This window comes from Buteo buteo, chromosome 2, assembly GCF_964188355.1.
Source record: "Buteo buteo chromosome 2, bButBut1.hap1.1, whole genome shotgun sequence".
NCBI classification, from domain to species: domain Eukaryota; kingdom Metazoa; phylum Chordata; class Aves; order Accipitriformes; family Accipitridae; genus Buteo; species Buteo buteo.
The window spans coordinates 60408377-60416593 of NC_134172.1; the positions used below are offsets into that span (position 1 = coordinate 60408377).

The 8217-nt window shown below is 40.0% G+C and overlaps 1 long non-coding RNA gene across 1 annotated transcript; it reads right to left on the minus strand.

Annotated features, from left to right (window-relative positions):
• Positions 1-829: 829 nt before the first annotated feature.
• On the minus strand, positions 830-8113 carry LOC142028687 (uncharacterized). The gene is made up of 4 exons (XR_012649659.1): positions 7981-8113; positions 4280-4356; positions 3789-3867; positions 830-3698 (listed from the first exon to the last, which is right to left on the minus strand). It is a non-coding gene; the product is annotated as an uncharacterized LOC142028687 (long non-coding RNA).
• Positions 8114-8217: the final 104 nt, after the last annotated feature.

Here is an 8217-nt window from a genome sequence, read left to right on the forward strand (position 1 = left end):
ACCCTGTGTGTTATGTTGACTTGAGGGCTCACATGTCCTAAGACCATGGAATCTTGCAGGCAGTTAATGTCTTGCCACAGACTCTCATTGAAACAAACTAAGGAAGAACATTTCAAGTGCATACAACTACAATGAAAGATGTGAAAATGGAAATGGATGAAAGTGGATGAAATACTGCCTTTAAAGACAGTTTGTATTACAATAACACATAGATCCTGGATAGTTACCAAGAAGTTCCCTTTTACCAAATGGGTTTTGTAATCCTTAAAGGAAAATGAAGTGTTGGTTAATAATCATATAAGGCTCAGCAGGAACAATGTCTGTGTCATCAAACTGAAAAAAATACCTGGCATACTTGGTGCACAAGTAGCTGGCTGAGCAGTCCAAAACACGCTCAGGACAACATGGTGAGGCAGCAAACTATGTGTAAAATATAAAGACAGTCTTACATTGTTATGAAATGACTGTAGGGATCCAGACTAACCAGAGCAATTGACTCTGCACAATGAGCCTCACGACAGCGTACAGAACATGGTTTTCACAAATGGTGAATGAAGTCCCACAATCCTCCTTAGGTTTAGGAGGAGCCGTGTAACTGCAGTGCTGCTGTGAAAGCCCTAAACGCTCTGTAGGCAGAAGACTGATTACATACACATGTATGATTCCTACCCTTGCTGGAACTGGAGCATCCAGATTGACATGACTAAGACTTCTCTTTCAAGTGTCACTATGAGGAAATTGGGCCTTTCTTCCTCCTTCAACCACTTCAGCATGGCTTGAATTAAATTTTAACTATGTTTAATCTCTATTGCTTACATAACATATAGGCTGAAATCTCCCTTTGCAATTTTTAGAACAACCAAAAGCCAAGGCATCAAGAACTACAGGCAAAATACCACTCCTAGGTTATTTTACTGCATCTTGTTACTGTGAATGAAATGTTACTATAGATTTCCAGAACACAGTGTAAAGCTCCACACACATATGAGCAACAAACATTTAAGACTTTAAACTGAGACTCAGGACTCTCCTGTGATATTCAAGAACTTGTAAAAACTTTAAGTAATAGTATGCTATTTAATGGACAGAGATAAATATCATGCTATTATACAATCTTATAGCTACAAGAACACCGTTTCAGGCTGAGAAGGTTATATTTTCCAGAGTACAGATGTCAGGATGACACCTAGAAAGACAAACAAGCATAGAGAAGCATTTGGAAACAAAACATTTGGAAGGATTTGGGAGCAAAACCTAAACCAGCTTGTTTCCACTCAAAAATAAATGAGAGTTTCATCACAACAGACATGAGACAATGGCTCAGACAGAACAAATTATAAATATACAAAATATATGGATTTCCAGAACAATTGGATCTTGTTTCTGTAAAACACTTATGCACATGAATGGATGCACTGAGTTTCCTGGAACTGCTCATGTGTAAAGTTATTAGTTAGAATCTGTAAGTTTCCAGCCATGTGCAGGGATATTTGCAAACCTGTAAAACTGGAACTTCAAAAATTATAAATTCTTCCGAAGAGTGATGGTTTCTTTTCTATGGACTGGATAATACTTAGCAAGCATTTGGTCATTTCTGTTATAAGTAATAATAAGCTGTATATGTAAAGCTGTAAAACAGAGGCTGAGAAAAGATTAGACAATTCATAATCATTAGACTGGCAGTTTTTAAAGTTTTTCCTCTTCCCCCTCATGAAGGCACATTCTCGGCCTTGCATGCACTCCCAACAATTTGTGAATTATTTATGTGGCTATTTTCAACCCGTGTAGCATTGACACACAGAGCTTATGGCAGCGGGGGAGAAAGAAATGCTGGGGGCAGCGCTGGGAGGTATACTGCCAGAAGGCAATGGCTACACCAGAGCTGCAAGCAGGGAGAAGCTGCCTTGCTAATTCCAAGCATTTTCACCACTGCGCTCCCCCTACCCTATTCCTACCCAGACACTTCTGCCATAACCCCACTTGTGCCTCAGATGCCACTGGAAGAAGGCTGCGGTGCTGGGCAAAGAAAGGCTTGGAACTAGAAGTGCTGCTCTGCTCTGCCCTTGCCATTTCCTCATGCCATGTCCCAGGAGCTGGGGAGGCACTCAGAGACAAACAGCACTGTAGTGGTTAGTGGAAGAGCAATCTTTTCTGTAATAAAAAGCTGGGTATTCACTTACATATCTTAATTTTTTCCATGCGTGTCCTTTCTTGCTCTCACTCCCTAAATTTTGTTCAAACAGAAAAAAAGGAATTTGGCTTCATGTCTAGGATATCTGGATAGCTATCAACCTGACTGGATATGCAATAATGCAGATCAAATGATGGCTGTCCTGATAACTGGCCAGCACACATACACAGATCAACTGCACTTCAAGTGAATATAAACCCGAGGTATCTGGAGCATGTCACACTTACTGCACAGGTGCCAGTTATCTGAGTATATGCCAGGAGATGCCTGTATCTGCATTTATGCCTGTGTTGTCCTGAGCTGAAATTAGAGACACTGGCACAAACTTTATGCAAGATAAGATAAAACACTTTTAAAATATCTGACAGAGTCCTTATAATCTAAGTCAGCAACCTATCAGGTTTCAGAAGAACTTCTCCTTTGAGCATGAAAAATTCTGGCTACCATCAAGTCGCTTGTTTTATTTCCTAAGTTTTTAATCCTGAACACAGTCAGAGAAAAATTTAGACTATAGGAAGGAGTAATCTTTCCAATGACAGTAAATTTTACATTGATGAGTTCATCACTGCTACCTGGAGCTGGAAGGGATGATACCCTTATAGGCAATGCCTCAACTTAAGCTTGTATGTTAATAGAGAATGAAACAGGCATCTTTTCAGACTGCACTTGGGCAGTTCTTAGATGGGCGAGAAGCTACTCCATTCCCCCTGTAAGCTGTGCCCTTCCCTAAACAAATCCTTCCTGACACTGCCCCCAACACTGGGGTTTGGCAGTATCTTGAGATAGCAAGTTCCGTGGACTAATTATACGCTATTGTGAAAAGAGCTAAGGAAAAGGGTTGCACTGATTTTAACTTTGTGTCCTCTTAGTTTAATTAAATATCACTTTGTTCTCTATGAGAGATCCTTTAGGACTTACAATTTCTACGGTTATGGGACCCAGAACTCTGGGGCAGCACGGACTGTGCCAGGATGTAATGCACAAATAGGCCCCAATTCTGCAGACAGTTACACCCCTACCTCATTTCCTACATGGCTGTAAAGCGCAATGGGCTAAGTTGCTCAGTCTACAGGTAAGCCTTGTGGAGAATGGTCTCTGCTCCAAGGGCTTATAACCTCAAAAGAAAGTCAAGCAAGTAACAGAAAACAAGGAAACATTTAGAGCAAGGAATACTATTTCAGGTCTCAGTGTCACTTTGTCATATATTACCCTATCAGTCTCTGTGTAGGAACTGACTGCAATTTCTTTCATGTGGGCAGACTGCTACTTCCCTTAATGTTAATGGGGCATCACATGAATAAAGAATGCTACGGAGGAAAGCAGAAGTTGGATCACAGCACTGATCTCCTTAGTAGCCTCTTGTGGGCAGTAAGGTCAAAGGCTTTTTGAAAGTTAAAAATAAATTATATTAGTAGATTTTCTTTTATTCACTGCCCTGTGAAAGAGATCTTCCTTTGCAGCAATGATGATTTGTCTCCGATTTTTCTTGGTAGTGTCTTAGAATTATCTGAAATTTAAAAAGACAAGGAATTTGCTACATGGAAATAGTATTTTTTACAAAGACAAATGCTCTTCTAAGAAAAAATCATGATGGTACCTGGTTTTGCGAGATTTCCCATGGCCATTTTAGCAATTTGTTTTAAATTAAAGATTTGAAATAGTGTTTCTGTAGCATTCTGCAACAAAACAATTTATAGACATTTTAACAATGGTTTTGATTCTCATAATGTTTAAAATGGATGAGAAATTATTGAAAAAATAGGTCTTATTTGAACCCATGCTTAGAAAGAATTAATAGCACACAAAAAATTTCCACCTAATACTCCATGCTAAATCTGTTAGCAAAAAGCCATTCTATACAACTATAGTCCATGTCTGAGATCAAATCAGAGATCTCATCTGAGACCATGTAACACAGCAGTCTAGTTCTTTTATACTGCTGTTTTACAGGATAAAGAAGGGTCCCTTCAAGTCCTGCCCTAGAAAGCTACTGCTCACCTAAAACTCTTCTATCCCTGCAGCTGTTGAACCAGCTTATTTACTGTTTGATTTTCCTTGAAACAATAAGACACCAAGAAATTCTCTTACCTGTATGTGTCTTTTGAAGCACCTCACATTAAGAGGATAAATTTATGGGTAACTGCTACTCCTCTTCAGTCTTGAAGCTATAATCAGGGCAAAAATATTTGCAGGTGAATCACATTTTCATTTAACCATTTTAAGAAGTTATTCCTTAGACAAGTGTCACCAACTGGATTACCACTGCTAGTAACATTGCACCCAGTTATAAGTGTTTTCAGGATTTGTCAATAAAACCATCTTCATGCCCCTGTTAGAAAGCAGATATTGGTCTTGCAGGACTTTATTCCAGAAGTCAACTGTTGAAACTGCATAGCATGTTGCAGTCCATCCGCCAGCCACCTATTGCAGACTAGTGGGGCCTTAAACTGTAACGTTCTTTACAGGTGGTTTGCAAGTGAAAGTGAGTAGTTCTGTATTTCCCTCTCAGCCTGCTCCATTTGAATTCTTCCATGGCTAGAAAGGAGAAAGCTTATTAGCTTTCTTATCAGCAGACTTGTAAGGTCTCTCTCTCTTAATAGCCCCTTAGTTCTCAAAAACTTGAGTATTATTTTATCCGAGACTGCTACCCCTTCTGAAGTTTGATGGAAATTGGCTACTGGACTCAAAGGTTAGGGGGAGGATCAACTGGTACATACAGAAAACATCAGCGTGTAAGTCCTGACAAACAACTGAGAAGCTCATTATTATATTTAAATATATATGCATTTCAGCTTGTTTGCTTACAGAAATATCAGGACTGACAAATTGTATACCTCTTGTTGAAAGGCATGTAGTCAAACCTGTTTGTCGGTGTTGCTAATGTGGCAACAAAAAGAATTCCAGAACCATTTTTCCTCATGGAAATCCATTATGGAAATTCCTACAGTACTGTTGGGAGTTAGCAAAATTTCTAGTACTGAAGAGACGATAAACACCTCCAGAGTGAGAAAACCCATGTGAACATGACCTTTCCCTTAGTTTTCTTAAGGAATAAATCTTGCTGGCTTCATCTATACAACTGAAGGGAACACAAACAGCACAAACCCACTCTTTCCTCCTTGTACATCAAGTTTTCCGGATCATTAAATGAAATGTAAATTCTGTGATTCAGAACAGAAAATCCTGTCAGGGGCTGAAATACTGATTTTCTCAAAGCCATTTGTTCTGAAGAAGGAATGTGGGAATCCTTGTCATCATTTCATGGTAAGGCAGAGTTTTTAAAATTCTTGGAGAAAACTGATGTGTCTGAGTTTACAGATTCTCAAGTTCTTTCTGGTTGTCATCCCACATGCAGGTCAGTAATTTCACATGACCCCAACTATTAGTATAAATAGCAGAAGAGGCCGAACTTGTTAGTTATAACCCAGCTTGTAACTGCTATGGTTTTACTTAGTGTTACAGCACCTAAGCTGAGCCCTGCTGGTTTGTGTGGAGGAATGAAAGAAAAAGGTGATCCAGAGTTTTTAGACTGTACAATCACTGTCCTATCAGAAAATAAATAAATAAAATAAAATCAAGAAATAGAGAAGCTATTTTCTAGCAATAACTTGAGATTTTGAAATATTCCAACTTGATAAATGGGTATCAGCATAGATTAATCATACAATGTATGTTCTGTGCCTAACTAAGAACCTAGAGATGCAGTATCTTATACGCTCTGATTTTTCCCTTGGATAGTCTAATGGCTGTGCAAGAAGCCTCAACTCTCAAATCACGTATCTGTTTTAGACATTTCAAGAGTCAGAAGATGATCCCTCAATCTTTCATAACATTTTAGTGCACAAATTCTTTTATTTTAAAAGGTTAATAAAGTTTTGGTATTCTTAAAGATTATTTGCCATAATTTTTCCTCTGAACTACAGACATGTCACACACAATACAAGTATGCAAAAAGATTACTATGGATTTGTCAAGGGATGTAAATTCAGACAAGTATTAAGAACAACAACATCATTTCTTGGATGTTAAAATACCAAATGGCCTCTTGGTGTGATACTTTATGGTACTTCACAATGTATATTAATAAAATATTTTCTGGAACGTAAATGAATGTCAAACCATTTTTAGCAGATTTTAAGTTTTAGTCCTAAAATGAGATCACCGCAAGCGTAATTCTGACCCCGAGGGCCTGTGCACACAGTACAGGGATCCACTCACAGAGCTGGCACAACACGCAGCTTCTAAAATGACACCACAGTAGAGATCGTATTGTTCTCAGGTTGTGACTCAGGAGATTTCTTGGTCATCCCAAGTCTGGAGTTTTGTATAGTAGTTAATGGGTGTGCCGCAGAAATACTATGTGTACGTAAACTGCCAAACAATAAAACTGCAACCATCCTAAATGCAACGGTTAAAACTTACCATTTGCCTTGATTTTTGTGTACTAATCCTTGCAAGTGCTCATCTAGCCGATCCATTTTGGTGCATCACCCTATGTACAAATATTTGCCTAGTGCTTGGAAATTCTATTCTTTCTTGGAAATTCCTGGGAATTCCAAGTTACAGGCCCTGGTAGTGACAGCACATTCAGAATTTCAAGTGCAAATAATTGTTCTTATATAACAAGGGAGGGAGCTGGGAAACCGATATGAGTACATCAAATATTACATTTGAAGGTGCTGTCAAGTACTAGTTGTCCACATTTACAATTTGATAAGCCATCTCAAGGACAACAGGTGCTGTAGAAACACATAGGTCCCAGGCTCCATCTCAAACATGGTCTGCAAAGGAGTGGTTGTAGAGGAAAATAATTAGAAGTCAATAAATGTAAAAATTAAGACTATTTTCTCTGCTTTTGCAAATTCTCACATTAGCTGTTGTCTGTATCCAGGTTTCATTTAAAAGGAAGAATTGGGTCCTCGGTGCTAACGATATTCCTTCAGGCTCTTATCTTTCCCTTCAGAAGCTGGAGTTCCTTAGGAGCCTCTCTTTATTAGCAAACTTTTCCATGCTTCGCTCCTTGTTCATACTGCAGAGCTTAATGAAACGTCTGATTCTTTGGCGTTAAAGGGACACTATCTACTTGAAAAATGAAACCTGTCTGAAACTCGTTATGCCTTCTGTAGGTAGACACAGAATTGAACACTGAAGGACACAGAAGGAAAGCACTGTTTCTTGGTTCTCTTCAAGAGACAATTTAATGTATTTTTGTTTATGATTGTTTTTATCAAGTTAACAAGGCCAATTTTTACTGCAGAGATCTTTAGCAGCAGTATCATAAATCGAACTTTTCCCTTATTCATTGTCATTTTATCCATCAACCTCAAAGGTTAGCCTTTAAAGGATTTTTTTTCTCAGCAGCTGAAAATCACATAATATGATTAGAAGTTACAATGCTACCTGGGACTTCGGAAACTTGTTTTGTGATTTTAGACAGGTCTACTTGTGCAACATAAGGTAAATCTCTTCTTATGCCTCCATTCTGGTTATAAAATAGTATTTCCTGACCTCACAAGGATATTGGGGATAAATACACTGAGGTGTTCACACACAATGGTGATGGAAGCAGGTAATAAAGTTTTAATTCCGTTGCTAAAAAGCGTTTAACTTTTTCAGTCTTGAGACTCATCTTGCAGACAAACATCCTGACAGAAGTCATCGGCGGACAGCCCATATCCTGTACCACAGGCCTCCGTCTAAGGCCACAAACCCGGAGCCTGGCAAGACCGAGGACCCGAACTTCCACCGGCACGCTTCCCCGCCCACCCCCCCACCCCGGTGCAAAGTACCATTTCAAAACGCCCGAGTCCTGCCGTGCCAGCACGGTTTTTCCCTCCCTTTCTTCACCACGCCCTCCGCAAAAGGCCGGAGGAGCTCCGCGCGTCCCTGAGGGAGAGCCCCCTCGCCTCACCGCTCCCCGCCCGCCCCCCGCCCGCGCCGCCGCCATTGCCTCACAGCCGCCCCCTCCTCCGCCCACCCGCAGGCGGGAGGGCAGCACGCGTGCGCTCTGCGCCGCGCCGCGCCGC